Source organism: Myotis brandtii, unplaced genomic scaffold, assembly GCF_000412655.1.
Source record: "Myotis brandtii unplaced genomic scaffold, ASM41265v1 scaffold449, whole genome shotgun sequence".
Lineage (NCBI taxonomy): Eukaryota > Metazoa > Chordata > Mammalia > Chiroptera > Vespertilionidae > Myotis > Myotis brandtii.
Window position 1 is genome coordinate 1,058,324 of NW_005367171.1, and position 18,809 is coordinate 1,077,132.

The window sequence follows — 18,809 nt, forward strand, 5'->3', positions numbered from 1 at the left end:
CTCTAGACAAAGTAGGCATATTCCTACCTGAACTCGTTTTTTGCACATGGTCAGTTATATGTTGCTTTCTCTCGAGTTTGAAGAGCATGTGATGTTACAGTTAAAGTTCTAAGTACTTCATCACAAGGGAAATTAGTCAAGCACTCTGAAAGTGTTTTCACTCTTAATGTGGTGTACAGGGAGATATTAGAATAAGTTTAATCACTTTATCAGTCATTGTTTGCATCACTGTTGTTTTTATATCATGTTTTTGTTGTTTTCATATCATGTTTTTGTTTTTTTCATATAATGTTTTTGTCATTTTTATATCATGCCTCTGTTGTTGTTATATCCTTTTGTTACTGTTTATTTATTAATAAATTTATATATTATTTTCATATACATTTTACTAATTTCCTTCTATCTCTCTCACTTCTATTATAAAGAAAGGGCAAATAGCAATATTAAAATATCTCTGCTAATGAATTCCCTTTTAATGTGCACAAATTTTGTGCACCAGGCTACTAGTAAGAATATAATTATTGATTTTGTTATAGTAGAGGCAAGAGAATGAATATCCTAGAATATGTATATAAAAATTTATGAATTATGTCTCTCTAAATCAAAAATCACTGGCTCAACAACACACCAAAATATATGTAATAGTAATTCAACTCAATCATATTTTATATTTTACTTATTTTCAATCATAACTTATCACATATTTTTGACTAATTATGACTATATTTTTCAAACTAATTTCATTTATAAAACCTAAACATTAGAAATTTGGAATCTGGGCCTCCATTTTTACCCTGCCCTGGTCTAATAATTGTTAGGGATGACACTGAATGCTTGTTTTTGGAGTATTCAGCATTTAGTATGTGTTTGATATATTTCTCTTGAATGAATACATGAATATTCACATCTAGTTTCATCAATATCAGCAGTTTCTCACTTGTAATATAAACTTTTAGCAATTTAATTTTTCATGTTTAATACAGCTCCACATTCACTACCATTTCTTTTCTTCTGTAGCTTGCCTAATCAAACTTTTTAATTTTTAAGAAAAGATAACTTGCTTAGCTTCAGAATTATTGGGTTACAATATTTGTTCCCCTTAAAGGTCTACAGACATTGTTTTCTGTCTTTAGACTTTTATAGCTTCACTGAAGTTTCCTACTAACCCTAACTTTAGTTCTTTGAGGGATAATTTATTTTCCCTGCTTGAATGCTTTCAGAATTCATTTCTGGCTTTTTACATTTAACACTGTCAGGCATGTTTCAAGGTAGATACTCCATTTATTCATTTGTTCTAGAAACATGTTAAGGCTTTTAGTTTGCAGACCCAGACTCTTTTTCTTTTCTTAATATTCTAGAAAGCTTTCTTCTGAAAAATATTTATTATCTCCACTTGCTTTGTTCTCTTATCTTCTACAGAAATATTTATTAATGTATAATAACTTATTTATGATGAAAGAGGCAATGCAAATCATATAAGGGGATATTTATACCCCCATTGGATTCCACACTAGTGGTATTATATTTATAGGTTAAAAATAATATTTTATTAGTATTCAAATAAATTAATTGTATAGTAAATACACAATAAAATAAAATGTATACCAGAAAACTCAAGATGGATGCATTGAGCTATCAGACTAGTGTTTACTGTAAGCCTTGACAATTCAATTGTTTTAGTCTCTGGATGCATTGCTATTGCAGATGGCCCAATTGAGCATTATGTGATTGGTTCCTGTCCAACCTTTTTGACCTCATTTCCCACACACCCTCAGCAGACCTTCCACCTAAGCTGGAATAAAGGGTTCATAGTCCCACAGCATCACACACTCTTTTCTATATTAAATGCCATTTTTCCTAAATCTGATGTGTTAATTTCACCTTAAGGACCTCTCAGTATTTGAAAATTTCTCTCATTATTGAAGCTACAAAGATAATTCCCTTTTAGTCTTCTACACAACAGATTGTGTTCAAAGGGCTCTGAGGCAATTACTGCCATAAATTAATGATTGTATGAAAGCCTATCAGTCATTTCCCTCTAACCAGAGTAGAGATGAATAAACAAATGGAAGTAATGGCATTGCTGGGCAACACCATCTCAATGAGCGCTTATCAGAATCACAGTTAAAACCTGGCTTATCCTACTGGTTCCAACCTCATCCTTCTAATATGGCCCACTTGCTATGTCCTCAACCACACAGAAACGTCTTGTGTGTGAGGGACACTGCTGTCCCTGCTTTTACTTCTCTCATATTCCACTTTGTGCACCAATTACTATGGGCTACCATCAGAATTTCCCATTACATCCATAATGCTACTAAACAGAAGCCCTGCAGTTTGTTCAGCTATTATCCATCACTTATATTGAGCATACCCTCTTTCCACAGCTTTTAAGTTTGCATAATCATAGACCCTGGTCAGAACTGAGTGCTTTGGGGCTACTTGTCCATGATTCTTTGTACAATCCTAGGGGGTTATATATACCAATTCTCCCAAATAAAGGAAATTACACGCCTGCAACCAACCCCAGCCCTACCTCTATCTCCACCCTTCTCTTTCATTTATGATCTACTGTGTCTTCAAATTTACACATTTTCCTCTGTTTATTTTATCTGAGCACCTATCCAGACAGATGCCTTTCCTTCCCATCTGCTCTGCAGCTGAAGGTAGAACTACATATTCTACTCTAAGTTTGCAGTGTTGTGCTCATTTTGGAAGCATATTAGTATGCTGTACTTAGAACTTTCTGAAAGTTTTTCTACCCTGAGAAAAACAAGCTTGTATTCAATGGTGGTTTGGAAGCTGGGATTAAAAGAACATGTTGCAAGACCCCAAATATTTTGTCCCCTGTTTTAACTCTAAAAGACATCTAAATCTAAATTTTATTTCATAATACAACTTGGTTTACTTCCTGATATTTAGTATTGGTCATTAAAACAACAATGGACAGAAACAAAATAAATAGTAAACAAGTATGTTAGCTCATATTAAAAGTTTTTATGCTAAAAGAGGTAGAGATATGAATTCAACTCTGGAGAAGGTTGTTCTCCTGCATTGTTGAAATCATCTTAATGTAGCTTTTAGTAAAATAAAGCTACAAGCATTCTTATGAAATGGCAGTATTTCTGAAATTGTGGTGCTAAGAAGCTAATCCATACTTGGCAAAATGAAAGAAAAAACAATTATCTTTGTGGTCAGAGGTATGTCTCTGCAGATTATGTTCCCCTATTTTAAAAAGTGTGTTTTAAAAGTTATATATTTAAATTTTACTTTGTCTGAAAATTACACTTCTACTCGTTATGGTTGTGTAATGTTTGAGTTCTTAATTAGTTGTTTAGATTATTAGATGAGAATATAAAGATTGCATAAAGAATGTTATGCATGGTCTTTATCTCATCTGGGAAGAAGGATGGTAAGTAAAACTGGATTTGGCAGAGTTCAACTGGCACTAGATTGGTTACTGTTTTCTATGCATGTTATTATTATTTTTTTTTGCATACATTGTTGTCTAACTCAGCACTCATTTTCAACACTCTTTTCTCTTCACTGTGATTGCCCTTCTTCCCCAGCTACGAGTGGTTATATGGCCCTGTTTGGGCCATTAGGGCATAAGCAGAAGGGTAATAGGTAGGTTTTATGAGGATGTATTTGCTTTCCTAATAGAAAAACAAAAACAGAGGTCCACATTCCCTATATCTTCCTGCTCTAAATGTAGGTATGTTTCTGTATCTGAGGAAACTGTAAGCCACGATGAGAAAGCAGCTAAAAGAATCACAGAAATCATGGCCTTACATTTCTGAACCATTGACATTTTAACACCACCCTCTTACCTCTTGTAAGAAATATAAAACCTCAACAAAACTCATGGACAATGGAACCTCCGTGCATGGTAATGAGTATAACTCTATCAAATATTGTTGGACACCGGGTACTTTAAATAAAAGTTATAATTGGGGCATTGGATTTTAGACTGCAGAAAAGAGAGACACTTTGTTCTTTCTGGTGCTTGGAGGCCTTGAATCTGGAATCAAAAGACCAAATACCTCTGGCACATCCTCAGTAGTAAAAGAGCTGGTCCTTTGTACACAGAGCTTGGAAGACTCAGCAGAATATTATCCTACTAGAAGCCTGTTGCACGAAGATTCGCGCAATAGGCCGTCCTTCCTCTGGCTGCTGGCGCTGGTTTTCCTCCAGCACCCAGGACCCAGGCCTTTGATCCAGCCATAGCAGAGAAGCCAAGCCTCTTCAGTCTTCAGTCTTCAGTCTTCAGTCTTCAGTCTTCAGTCTTCAGTCTTCAGTCTTCACTCCGGCCAGAGCCTTCAGTCTTCTCTCCGTGCCTGAGTATGGAAATTAACTGCCATCTTTGTTGTATTAATTTGCATAGTTGTTCTGATTGGCTGGTGGGCATAGCAGAGTGACACCAATTTGCATGTTTCTTTTATTAGTGTAGATAGGCGATACTGAGACTGAGCCTATGATCTTTGAGCATAGCCCCATATAACAATAGGAAATTATTTTTTAATGCTTTCCTTCTCTTCCCTTATCCATTATCCCTGAAGCTTTTTTAAAATACTAGAGGCATGATGCATGAAATTTGTGCATGTTGGGGTAGGCCGGTCCCTCAGCCTAGCCTGCACCCTCTCCAATCCGGGACCCCTCGGGGGATGTCCAACTGCCGGTTTAGGCCCAATCCCACAGCGCCTAAACCGGCAGTCGGACATCCCTCTCACAACCTGGGACCGCTGGCTCCTAGCCACTAACTTACCTGCCTGCCTAATGCTCCCAAAGGCCCTCCCCTGCAGGCCTGGTCATCCCCAATGGCCCTCCCCTGCCAGCCTGGTTGCCCCCAAACGCCCTCCCCTCCTAGCCTGATCTTGTCCCTAACTGTTCTCCCCTGCCAGCCTGATCACCCCTCACTGCCTCTGCCTTGGCCCCCACCACCATGGTTTTGTCTGGAAGGAAGTTGGACATCCGGAAGATGGCTGGTCGACCTGGTCTAATTAGCATATTACTCTTTTATTGCTATAGATTGCTGAATATTGAGTCTGGAGTTAGTTGGACCATGAAAAGATAAGAAAACCATTTCCATGCTTGATTTAGAATGGTAAAGGAGGATGAAGTTACTTCCTCTAAGTGTTCACGGCAGATAATAGTGGTGTCAACATGATGGCAGTCTCATTGCTAGAGGCATGTGGGCTTAAAGGACAGTTCAAAGGAAAATGTATATGGGACATGTTCCTGAGCACATGTGACATACTCTGAGGAACTCTCAGAAGCAACTGAAGACACTCTGAGAAGTGCTTAGCAGGAGAAAGACCTTACATCTTCCTGTGTAATGCCATACATTGGGCATTTATGGAAATGCAATTTAACCACAATATTGAGAGAAAGAGAAACATTGATTTGTTACTCCACTTATTTATGCGTTTATTGGTTGCTTCTTGTATGTGCCCTGACCAGGGATGGAATCCACAACCTTGCCATATCAGGATGACGCTATAACCAACTGAGCTACCCAGCAAGGGCTGGAGTATTTTTGTTTTTGTTTTTAATATGTTTTTATTTATTTATTTTTTAGAGAGAGAGGAAGGGAGAGGGATAGAGAGATAGAAATATCAATGAGAGAGGAATATCATCAATTGGCTTCCTCCTGCATGGCCTTTACTGGGGATTGAGCCTGCAACCGAGGTACATGCCCTTGACTAGAATCAAACCACGGGATCCTTCAGTCTGTAGACTGATGCTCTATCCACTGAGCCAGACCAGATTGTGCAGGGCTGGAGTGTTTTGTAGTTTTAAGTTGAAAGGAGTCCAGTAGTTTTTCCTAAATATTTGCATGATTGACAATGTCATAAATTTTCATTCAAAACGCACAATGTTTGAGTCCATTTTCCTGCTCATAAGAATACAAACTATGTTTTAGCAAAGCATCTAACATTTGCCTGTGCATTGATAGATGGAATGCTTCTAATTGACCAATTGTGGTCTTATGGTGCTGTTTTCACTGTGAACAATGTTCTAACTTTAATAACCACCAATGATTGGGCTGTTATAAATATCCCTTATTATCTTAAGCATTTTCATCAGGTTGCAGGCTAACAGTTCAAATTTCTGTCTTTTAATAATTAATCTATGTTCTCAATTGAATACATAAATTTTAAAAGCTAACATTTGCAAAGCATATAGGCAGAATGTCATTTTAGTGGATAGTTATTAATTATTAACTATACAGCATCAACTCACTGTTCCTCAGTAAAATCTAATTTCCTTTAGGCAAAGTCAAGGCACCTCCCCTCCCATTAAGAAGCCTGATAATCAGATCACTGTCACTGCCTCATCTTTTCCTTTCCTCACTGTCCTAGGGAGCAGGCCCATGAGCTGTGCTTGCAATCAGGTAGTCAAGGATTTCAACTGAAAGCCTCAGCCAGCTTCTCAGGATATCTACAAACTGCTCTCATGGCTTCTCTACAAAGGTGTCTTCAGTTAGGCTTCTGACATAATGTTCTAGTCTAACAAGTTCAATGTCCTTACTTCTTTTGTAAATGTCCCAGTTGTTTCTACTTCCATGTTCTGTCTGTTCCTCTTACTACTGCTAAAGGTTTGCTTAAAGTATGTCTTTTCCCTCTATCAATATTCTCCTAACATAATTTGTTCTTTTTTTAACCTTCAGAAGTTCTTTTGGGTTTCTCCATCCCATGATAATCACTCATGTCTTAGATCTTCTATAACATGATATTTTTAGCTTTGGGTACTAGATTGTATACTATAGATTAGTGCTTTTGGGCACTAGATTACACAATGGTTTTCATTACTTTAAGGGCATTTTCTGAGTTTACATTTGTCAATATATTTATAGAATTCATAAACACAAAAACCTCTTTCAGCAACCAAGATATTATGTCTAATATAAAATAACTGCTTAAATGTGTTTGTTGAATTGAATGTTAAAAACTGTTCTAACCATTTCTGAAAATTTGTAAAGGAATATTTTAATTACTTAACTTTTGTAGCTTAATGACTTTTGGAAGTTTAAGACACCGAATTTTTCAGGTTCAGGAGAAAAACTAAGGTGCCAAAAATGTTTGAACCCTGTATGTAAATGCATTTAAAACAAAGTTTATTTGTCTTAACTTCTTAACCTGAAAACATATGAATATCTAATTCAACTCATGAATATTACTCATCTTATATAACTAGAAAGTAATGTAAGTAGACTCAAAAAGAAAGTGGAGATTATTCTGTATATCTTTTGATTCAATAAATTAAACTGGATTTGTGGCTATATTATGTCATGATGATTATTATTAATGGGGTCTAATAAACACTTATTAATCATGCACTCTGGACAAGTCTCTATGCAAAGTGTTAGAATAAGACATAATTACTGCATGAAGAAGCTCACATTGTTTGAGAAAAAAATATCTCATAAACATTTAATTAAACATAATATAAGAAGTGAAATAAAAGATATATGTGAGACTTCTGGTCAAGATGGCAGAATAGATAAATGCTGTGCTCACCTCCTCCCACAACACATCAAAATTACAACAAAATTATAATAACAACCCTTGAGAATCACCTGGAGACTAGCTGAACAGAACTATGATTAAGGATATTCAATACTGGTAGGAGGGGCAGAGACTCAAAACACTCTAGTCCCATATCCACCTGTGGCGGTTAAAAATCAATCGGTAAGGATATCTCAGCTGCAGAGGTCCACCTTGATGGGTGTGTGGTCCTACCTCCACACTGGGTCCCCAAGCCCAGAGCACCAATGTCAGAAGAGGACTCACCAAAACATCTGGCTATGAAAACCAGTGGGCATTCATCTGGGTTAGATGGAGTGTTGCTTTAGACACAGGTATCCTTTTAAAGGGTCCAAGCACAGATTAACTCACAAACACTCAACCTAACCTTCAGTGAAAGGACAGCAGCTCAAAAATTATTCAGAGACATATGGGGAGGAACTGAATTCATTGGCTTTATGGTGAAGGCTTAAGGGACAGCTCTCCTTAGGGTAGAACTACTAGAAGATGCCTTTGATTCTTTGTGGAGTCCTATGCCCACGCAGTTTATAGGCATAGGCAGGTGCCAAATATGAGTCTCATTCACCTGTTCAACACTGCATGCCCCCCCCCCATGATCCCCTGAGAGTCGCCCCCCCTACCCGCCGCAACTCACACATCAGCTCAAACCTTTTTCAGTGGCTCTACCTCACAAGTGGCTGGCCTCGGCCTGCACTGAGGAATTACCTAATGTCTCTCAAAGATTCACAAATTCAAAACGAGCAGCAACTGGACTCAGGCACTTGTACCTTTTGATAAGTATCTCCACATTGGACAATGCTGAAAGCCAGCCTCGGATTGCAGCATAGCCTCTCCTAGGTGCCTCCGAGCTCTGCTCAGGCAGCTACCAACTGCAAATCACTTTGTAGCTTAAGGGATCCCAGACTAGACACAGGCAGTGGCTGACCTAAGCCTGAACTGGAATCTCATTCAAGATGCTCCAGAAACAACACACCTGGTGGCCAGCTTCAGAGTACCACTCAATTAGTGCCACAAATGACATACACAAAGGGTGGGTGGACATGGTAAGCAGCTGAGCAAACTAAAGCAACTGCCACCTCATGGGGTCAGTCCACACATCACAGCACATCCACTGCAGTCACAGAATGTACTCACAGCCTGCCCACTTGACGGTCAATCCCACCACTGATGTGCCAACAGCAATTAGTGCTCAATTACAATAGGAAGGCATGTACAACCCACACAAGGAACATCTCTGGAGAATCCAGCTCAGGTGGCCAGGAAGACTGCACCACTCAGCCTACAGGACACTTACTACATAAGACCACTCTGCCAAGACCAGGAGATCTACATGGAAACACAGGGAGTCAGACACAATGAGGAGACAAAGAAACATGTCCCAAATGAAAGAACGAGACAAACCACCAGAAAAATAACTAAATGAAATGGAGGCAAGCATTCTACCAGACACAAAACACTGGTTATTAGAATGCTCAGTAAACTTAGGGGAAAAATAGATGAGCTCAGTGAGAATTTAAAAAAAGAGAAGACACAAGAAAGGAGAAAGAGACCATAAAAAAAATGTCAGAAATGAAGAATACAACCACCGAAATGAGAAATATATTAAAAAGAATCTACAGTAGATTAGATGAAGCCAAGGACTAAATTAGAAATCAAAAGACAAGGTAGTGGAACATACACAATCTGAATAAAAACATTTTGGATAGTAACCTCTAGGTCCATCCAGGCTGTTGCAAATGCTACGATTTTATTCTTTTTTTATGACCAAGTAATATCTTATTGTACTTATGTACCACACTTTTTTATTATGCTAAGTGAAATAAGCCAGACAGAGAAAGACAAATACCATATGATTTCACTTATATGTGCTATCTAAATAACAAAATAAACAAACAAACAAAATAGAAACAGACTTATAAATACAGAAAACAAACTAATAGATGCCAAAGGAGAGGGGCCTTGAGCTGAATGAAACAGTTGAAGGGATTAACAAGTACTGATTGGCAGTTACAAAATAGTCATAGGATGTAAAGTAAAGCATTTGGAATATAGTCAACAATATTGTAAAAACTATGTATAGTGCCAGGTGAGTACTTGAAATATTAAGAGGAACATTTTCTAAAGTATGTGATTATCTAAGTGTTATGCTGTACAACTGAAACTAATACAAAAAAAATGTTAATGTAAACTGTAATTGAAAAATAAAACTTTTAAAAGACTTTCACATCATGGGGATACCAGAAATAGAAAAAAGCAAGGGATTGAAAAACTGTTTAAAGATATAATGATGAAAAACATTTTTAACCTGGCGAAGCAAATAGACATATAAGTTCAGGAAGAGCAGAGAGTCCCAAACAAAATGAGCCTCAAAAGGCCCAAGCCAGACATGTATAATTAAAATGCCAAAAGTTAAAGACAAAGAGAGAATCTCAAAAATGTTAACATCTCAGGAAACTGTGCTGTGAATATTTCTTTTCTTTTGTTGTTGGCAAAATGGCTGATGAGCACAATTTTAAAACATAAAGAGGCCATCAAGTGTGCTAATGTTGCTAATGGTGTGAAAGTAACAATGATCACAGGACACTGAAGAGGTAGAAAAGCTGTTGTTGATTTAGATAAACAAAAAGCAATTAGCCAGTGACAGCATTTCAGAGGCAGTGATATGTGAAAAAGCAAAGATGCTGCATGCTGACCTCCTGAAAAACACCCCTGGAACAAGTGCTGAAAGTGATTCATTTAAAGCTAATAGTGGGTGCTCAATAAATTTATGTGTGTTTTTATATTACACAGTACATGTGTATAAGAAAGGTTGAAACAGGGAATTATTTGGGGATCTGGAATGAGTTATTTCAATTTACATTATTTTTAATGGGGAAAAAATGATTTAGTTTTCAAACAGTCTAGAATTCCAAACCATACAAAACTCTCTTCCAAAAATGAAGGTGAAATAGAGATTTTCTCAGACAAACAAAAATTGAGGGGATTTGTTGCCAGTAGACTTTCCTTGCAACTAATGATAAAATACTAGTAAGTTCTTCATGGAAAAGAAAATTAATATGTCATAAACTTGGGTCTATATAAAAAAAGGGAGATAATCAAAGAAAGAGTAAGTGAAGGTAAAATTAAAAAAAAAACTTATTTTTCTTATTCTTACTTTTTGATAGGAAACAGTTTGTTCAAAATAATAGCAACAATGTATTTATTTAAACTTATGCATGTTTATGCCTAAGTACAATGAATCAGGGAAATGATAAAAGAGTTGGGAGAGACAAATTAAGAATATCTTGTCATTATAAGGCAGACTACCTGTAAAGTGATACAGTGTTTTCAGAAAGTGGACTTAGATTAATTGTAAATATGTATTATAAAACTCATAAAAAATGACATAAACAATCTGAATAGACTTATATATCCTAAGGAAACTTAGGTAATAGCCTTGCAAAACAGAAGCACTGAGCACAGATGGAATCCCTGGTGAATTCAACCAAACGTTTGAGGAAAATATTATACCAATTCTCTACAATGTCTTCTAAAAAATATAAGCAGAAGGAATACTTCCTAACTAGTTCTCTGAGACCCACATTGCCTTACCACTAAAACAGAAAGGGTTTTACAAGAAAAATAAAACTACAGATCTATATCTCTCATGACAGATGCAAAAATCCTCAACAAAGTATAAGCAAATTGAGTCTAACAATATATAAAAAGAATTATGTATCATGACCAAGTAATGTTTTTCCCAGATATACAAGCCAGTTCAAAACCAACTAATATAACCTATTATATCAACAGAATAAAGAAGAAAAATCATATGATCCTGTAAAAGATACAGAAAAGGTGTTTTATAAAACCCAGCAGCCATTCATGATAAAAACTCTGAGTGAAAGAAATAGAGAGGAACTTCCTCAACTTAAAAAGAAACATGTACTAAAACTATATACCTAAGATCATACTTAATGGTCAGAAACTCCAAGTGTTTCTGCTAAGTTCAGGAACAGAACTAGGATGTTCCCTCCTACCACTGCCTTTCAACATTGTACTGAAAGTTCTAGCTTATGTAATAATATAAGAAAAAGAAATATAAGGTATATGCTAGGTCTGATAAAATAATGGAATCAATATCCCTTCCCCTAGGAAACTGACTTTTAGATAATTTTGCAACCAACATTCCCTTTTGCTTAGACAAGATTGCATTTGCTAGTACAGTGGGGCCTTGACTTACGAGTGTCCCGACTAACAAGTTTTTCGAGATACAAGCTGTCTCTCGGCCGATTTTTTGCTTTGAATTGCGAGCTAAAATTTGGGTTACGAGCCAGTTTCAGATACCCCACCACTAGTTGGCGCAGTGAACGTCACAGTGAAAGCCACAACATCAGCCCAGTATCACGTGTCTCACTCGTTCACTTTAAGATTTGACATACGAGTAATTTGAGTTACGAGCTCCGTCACGGAACGAATTAAACTCGTAAGTCAAGGCCCCACTGTACTAGTAACTTTCCCCTTCAGACTTGCCCAGGGTCCAGACCTGCCCAGAGAATTCCTCACCAAAAGAGCCCACCTAAAGTCCTTTAAAATCTCTGACTCCTTGTCCCTGGCAGGTGGCACCATTTTGGGGCTCAACCCACCTGGTTTACAAATGACCTAATAAATTTATAATTCGTTACCACTTTTGGCCTTGTGCATTCCTCCTTTGGTGAATAACATTTGGTGCTGAAACCCGTAGGGAAGGGAAGCCATTGCCCCAGCTTCGGTCACCCCGAGTTTGCTACTCAAAGAGCAGTAGGCAGCATCAACTAGTTCTGGGCTTACTTCCAAATCCTACTCAGGTGACAGGATCGCCAGCCTCCCTCCCTTACAGGCCCTCCTAAAACAGTAGAGGAGGATGTTGGATCTGGAACCTGTCCTTCTCCATTGCTGACCCTCTATTCACACTGGCCAATCTTCTGCAGGTGGGTGATGTTCCACAATTTCCCTCATCTCCAGTTTTGTCCACTTACTCTCACTGACTTCTTGAAAGTCCTCTCATTTTGAAAGTCATAGCATTAGGCAGGAGACTCCTCAGCCGTTTGGTCTCGGGCCCTTCTGGGGACACCTAGTCTGGAGGGTCACCCCTCGTTTCTCATGGTGATTTGTTTTGCAGTGGGGATGCCTGCCCTAAACAGTCACCTTTGGACTTGTGGTCTGTCACTCCCTCTTCCCCTCATGGGCCACACTTATTCTCCTTATCATGGGGAACACTCCCTCTGCACCCCCTAGAATGACCCTTCTTGGCTGCCTCCTTAGAAATCTCAACTGCCTTAGACTCAAAGAGTAGATCACGCCCAAGCACCTCATTTTCTTTTGTAACACTGTTTGGCCACAATATAAACTAGATAATAAGTCTCAATGGCCTGAAAACAGCACTTTTGATTTTAACACATTGTGTGATTTAGATAATTGCTGTCACCGCAATGAAAAATGGTCAGAGATTTCCTATGTCCAGGCCTTTTTCACCCTCTGGTCTTGACCCTCTCTCTGTCAGGACTGTTCTACCTATCAGATCCTTCTCCTTCACACAAAACTTCTGGTTCTGAATCTACTTTCGACATAGCAGAACACTGATCTCCACCCTCATACACGTCCCCTCCCTCACCTGCAGTGGATTCCAAAAACCCAGATCCTGCTAACCAGCAACCATCTTCTCCCTCTGAAACCAATTATAATAAGGTTGTAGGATACAAGGTTAATATACAAGAATCAATCACTTTTCTATATATGAGCAAAGAATAAGTAGAATTCAAAGTTAAAAACATCACCATTTACACATTAGCATTCCCTAAAATAAAATACTTAGGTATAAATATAACAATATATGTACAAGATTTATTTAAAAACTACAAAACTCTGATGAAAGAAAGCAAAGACCTAAATAGTTATTCTATACTCATGGATAGGAAGACAATATTGCAATGTTAGTCCTTCCTAACTTTAACTATAGACTCAATGCAATCCCAATCATACTCCAGAAAGTAATTTTGTGGATATTGATAAACTGATTCTAAAGTTTATGTGGAGAGGCAAAAGACCTAAAATAGCTGCCTCAATACTAATAGAGAACAAGTCGAGGACCAGCAGTACCCAACTTTAAGATTTACTATAAGTCATAATGTAAGCTAGAGTGGTATTGGTGAGAGATTAGATATATAGATAAATGGAACAGAATAGAGAGTCCAGAAATAGATATTTGATATTTGACATAGGAGGAAGGACACTACAATGAAGATACAATAGTATTTTTAGCAAATGTTGCTGGAATAATTGGATATTCACATGCAAAAGTAAATTGAGTCCAAATACAGGCCAAACAAATACAGGCCTACACACAAAAACATGAACTCAAAATGGATCATAGACTTAAAAGCAAAACACAAAACCATAAACCTCCTAGAAGATAACAGGGGAAAAAAAACTAGGGGCCCTGGATATGGTGATACCTTTTTAGATACAATGCTAAAGGCATGACCCATAAGAGAAATAATTGATAAGCTATAGTTCATTGAAATTTAAAGCAGCTTTTCTGTGAAAGACATTGTGAAGAGGCTAATAAGACAAACCAAAGAATGGAATAAAATATTTTCAACAGAAACATATGATTAAAGACATATGATAACAACCCAAAATACACAAAAATCTCTTAAACTCAATAATAAGAAAATAAAAAACTTGATTTAAAAATGCCCAAAATACCTAAATATACATCTCACCAAAAAAAAAATATCCAAAGAAGGCATTCAGGTGAAAAGATGTTCATAGCTTATGTCATTACAGAATTGCAAATTAAAATATAGAGATACCACTATACACCTACTAGAATACCCGAAATCCAGAACACTAACAATATTAAAATCTGTGAGGATGTGGAGCAAGAGGAACTGTCATTCATTGCTGGTGGGAGTGCAACAGGTACAGTCACTTTGAGAGACAGCTTGATGGTTTCTTAAAATACTAAATTACCATATGATTCAGCAATTATACTTTTTATTAACTATCCAAAACAGTTGAAAACTTATGTCCACACAAATAACTGCACATGGATGTTTAGAGCAACTTTATTCATAATTGCCAAAACTTGGCAGTAAACCAGATGTCCTTTAGTTGGTGAATGCATAAATAAACTCTAGAGCATCTAAACAATTGAATATTTTTCAGCACTAAACAGAAATGAGCTATCAAGCCATGAAAAGATGTAGAGGAAACTTATATGCATATTACTAAGTGAAAGAATCTGAAAAGGTTACATACTGTATGATTTCAAGTATGTGACATCTAGAAAAAAATAAAACTTCAAAATCAGTAAAAAGATCAGTAGTTTCTAGAGGTTGAAAGAACAGTATAAAGGACTTTTAGCACAGTGAAACTATTACCAGAGAAATTGGTGTATCCTCTTTACCACTGCGTGTTAGGGGTGAGGTCCTTACGATTTCTTGAGACAAATAATTTTCTGAGACTCACATGTGATTTTCACTTGCATGGAATTACATTCCTGGGTTTCCAAAGCTCCATTTCCCTTAGTTCAGGTATAGAAGAAGTGCAACTGAGATTTCAGTAGAGCTAAAATCAGAGCCAATGTCCAGAGTTTCCTTTCCATGTTGGAGCCGGGTCCAGTATAGCATCAGGCTAGCTGCAGTCCATTAGTCCATTGTGTGTGTGGAAGCAGGAGTGAGAGAGCCCTACAAGCTAGGAGTCAAATGCAACACACCAAGGGAGTGAAGTCCTTTGTTTAGGGGATTAAATATCCCAAATTTCATGCCCTTGCAGTGGCCATGCTTATTCTGGCCAATGACCTGTTCCCAGGTGTGACTGACAACAACCACCTTCGCATGTCACCCCAACTTTACTGGGCATGTGTCTATCTTCCCTTTGCTCCTTTCACATTGTTTTTGTTTGTTTGTTTGGTTGGTTGGTTGGTTGGTTTATTCACATCTAAGGATATTTTTTTCATTGATTTTTAGAGAGAGTGGAAGAGAGGGAAGGAGGGTACCCAATAATAAGTGGATTCTAATGGCCCCGAATATATGTGTGAGACATACATCTGTTGGTTGCCTCACCCACGCAACCAGGGCTGGGGATTGAACCTGCAACCAAGGTATGTGCCCTTGACCATAAATTGAACCCACAACCCTTCAGTGTGTAGACCAATGTTCTAAACACTTAGTCACACCAGCCAGGACAATCCTTTTCTGTTATTAATAACTAGGTTAATTACAACAGCATAAAAACTATTCTGCGTGATACTATAAAGGTGTATACATGTCATTATAGATTTGTCAATACTTATAGAATGTATAACATCAAGAGTAAATCCTAATGAAAACTATGGAATTTGGATGATAATGATGTACCAACATAGGCTCATTAATTATAACACATGTACCACTCTGGGGGGCATGTTGATAGTGAAGGAGGTTTTGGGGGTTGTGGGTTATATGGGAAATATCTGTACATTCCACTCAATTTGCAGAGAACCTAAAGCTGCTCAAAAAATAAATTATATAAAAAATAATCCCAATTTCAAATCTTCTCTTTATTGTGTCACATTTTTCTTTTTCTCAGGACTGTCTTTTAAAGGAATTATTTCAAATACAGGGGTGGGCAAAAGTAGGTTTATAGTTGTGAGTAGGCAAAACATGGTTTATTCTTGTATTATAACTAATTTATTAATTATTGTATTTTTCATAAGAAAAACTGTAAACCTGCTTTTGTTCACCCTTAAATATATAACTGTGATGTGAAACTATGCTGATAATAGCAAATAAACATTAGATAATTTCATAATCTGAATTAGTCTTGTCAATATATTAAATCTTTCTCAATTAACAGTACTCAATAATTAGCGGTCACTAATGGCCCCAAATACATTTGTTTTGGTTTCAGCATTACCTGGGGATTTACAATATTCCTCAGATATGTACTTTCTTTTTTTATTTAAGAATTTAATATTGTTTGGAAATAGATTGTTTCAGTGGTATATCCTCAGAATGTTGAGAGGACATAGGTGAAGCAATTATAATGAAAATGGAATTAAAAAGACTTAGGTTGGTAGCTGTGCCTTTCACTATTATGTAAACTTGAAAAGCCGTTTAATTTCCTTCGATTCACTTTCCTCATCTAAGTAATAGGAATAAGGAGGTTCATCTTTCATCCTTACTGTGATAATTACTGTATAATTAAAAATACATCTTTACAGAGAGAGCAGGAGAGATAGCCAAGTCCAGTGACTTATAAATAGTAAGTATTTAGAAGTGGTTACTATATATTGAACTCTCAATATATGCCAGCCACTGCTAAATATTTTGTGAATTTTAATCACAACACTGGTATGACGCAAGACATTATTATTCCCATTTAATAAATAATAAGATGGAGTTTCATAAAATATAAACAGTTTTTTCAAGGTCACATGGTTAGAAACCAACATAGTGTTCAAAATCATGTCAGTATCATTAACCCATGAACAGACCTGTTTGGGGTATCATAGCATTTATTACTGGATGGGAATTCATTCAGGCTGACAAGTGGTAAAATAGTATTATCTGCCTTTTTCCATTAGAGTCTAACTGACATGGCAGAAACAAAGTGAAGGTAGAAATGAAATGGCCTGCGGGATGTGCTATGCATCTGACGTGAACAGCAAGAAAATAGCCATAAATTAATGTATGTAGACAAGAGAAAAGAAATGTGAATGGAAACCATGGATTGGTTGCCCCACAGCTTTTATCTTTTTCGTTTTTCATGGTCTTTTATTTATTTATTTTTGTACCAACATCTGTTAAACAATGAGAAAGAACTGAACAACATTCAACATTTCTAAGCAGACATTACTAAGGAAAGTGGTTGCCTAGCAGCAACAATATATTGTTGTGATATTACAGTAAGGATTAATGAAGCATTAAATAGTTCATTTTAAAAGCTTAAGATTGCTTTACAAATGTAAGAACATCTGGTCTGTTTTTAAAAGTTATTATTAAGAAGCTTTGTATTAGTTTTATATGCTGTGTAACAAATTACAAAAAAAAATTAACACCTTAAAACAACACTCGTTTTATTATCCCAGTGTCTGTAGGTCAGATGTCCAGGCACAGCTTACCTGGGGCCGCTGTCAGGGTCTCCTGAGGTGTCAGCTGGGCTGTTTTTATCAGGAGGCTGGGCTAAGACAGGATCAGTTTCCAAGCTCTCCCAGGCTTGGGCAGAATTCATTCCTCTAGAGCAGCGGTTCTCAACCTGTGGGTCGCGACCCCTTTGGCGGTCAAACAACCCTTTCACAGGGGTCGCCTAAGACCATCCTGCATATCAGATATTTACATTACGATTCATAACAGTAGCAACATTACAGTTATGAAGTAGCAACGAAAATAATTTTATGGTTGGGTCACAATATGAGGAACTATATTTAAAGGGCCAGAAGGTTGAGAACCACTGCTCTAGAGTAGATGGTAAAATACCCAGTCGCTTACTTCTTCAAAACCATAAACAGAGAAAGTCTCTCATCTGGAGTGTCTGCCTTCAAGGAAAGCCTTGGCCCTCTTTTACATATGAGGTGTAACCTGCTGCTTAGAATAATCTCCATTTTGATTACTTCGAAGTCAATTGGTTAAGGACATAATTATATCTGAAATATCCTGTCATCTTTGTAATATAACTTAACATAATTACAGGTGTGATATCCAATCACCCTTGCCATATTCAATCAATTAGAAGCAAATCAGTTTCCACCAACGTTCAAAAATGTGAATACTAGGTTTTGAAAATCATGGAAACCACCCTCAGGGCTATCTACCAAAGGAATGAATTGATAGCTCAGTTCTTATCTTCCTTACCACAACTAAGACAAAGAGATAAAAGAACAATATTAACCCATTGTATGCCTGTAGACGCAAACAGCAGCCCTCCCCACACGCCATGCGCGTCTATAAAAAAATATATATATATATATTTTTCCTGAGTGGCAGTCCTGACCAACTTTAAAATCATTTTTCGTGAGAATTTTCATCTGAAGATATTCAAAAACACCCGAATTGTGAGTAATATATTTATTTTTATAATATTCATTGTAAATTGATTTTTTAAATTAAATTCACAATGGTGTGGCTTGTGGAGACTGTTTCCATTTTGAATGTTTGGCAGTTAAGTGGTTAAAATTGTTTGGTCAGCATTCATTTACTAGACAAATTGCCTTTATAGTAATTTATAAATAAACTAGAAGCCCGGGGGGGGGGGGGGGGG

General features: G+C 37.0%; 1 long non-coding RNA gene across 1 annotated transcript; it reads right to left on the reverse strand.

Annotated features, from left to right (window-relative positions):
* Positions 1-1,355: 1,355 nt before the first annotated feature.
* LOC106727553 lies at positions 1,356-15,117 on the reverse strand. Its single transcript, XR_001363780.1, has 3 exons — positions 15,052-15,117; positions 14,851-14,852; positions 1,356-1,366 (listed from the first exon to the last, which is right to left on the reverse strand). It is a non-coding gene; the product is annotated as an uncharacterized LOC106727553 (long non-coding RNA).
* Positions 15,118-18,809: the final 3,692 nt, after the last annotated feature.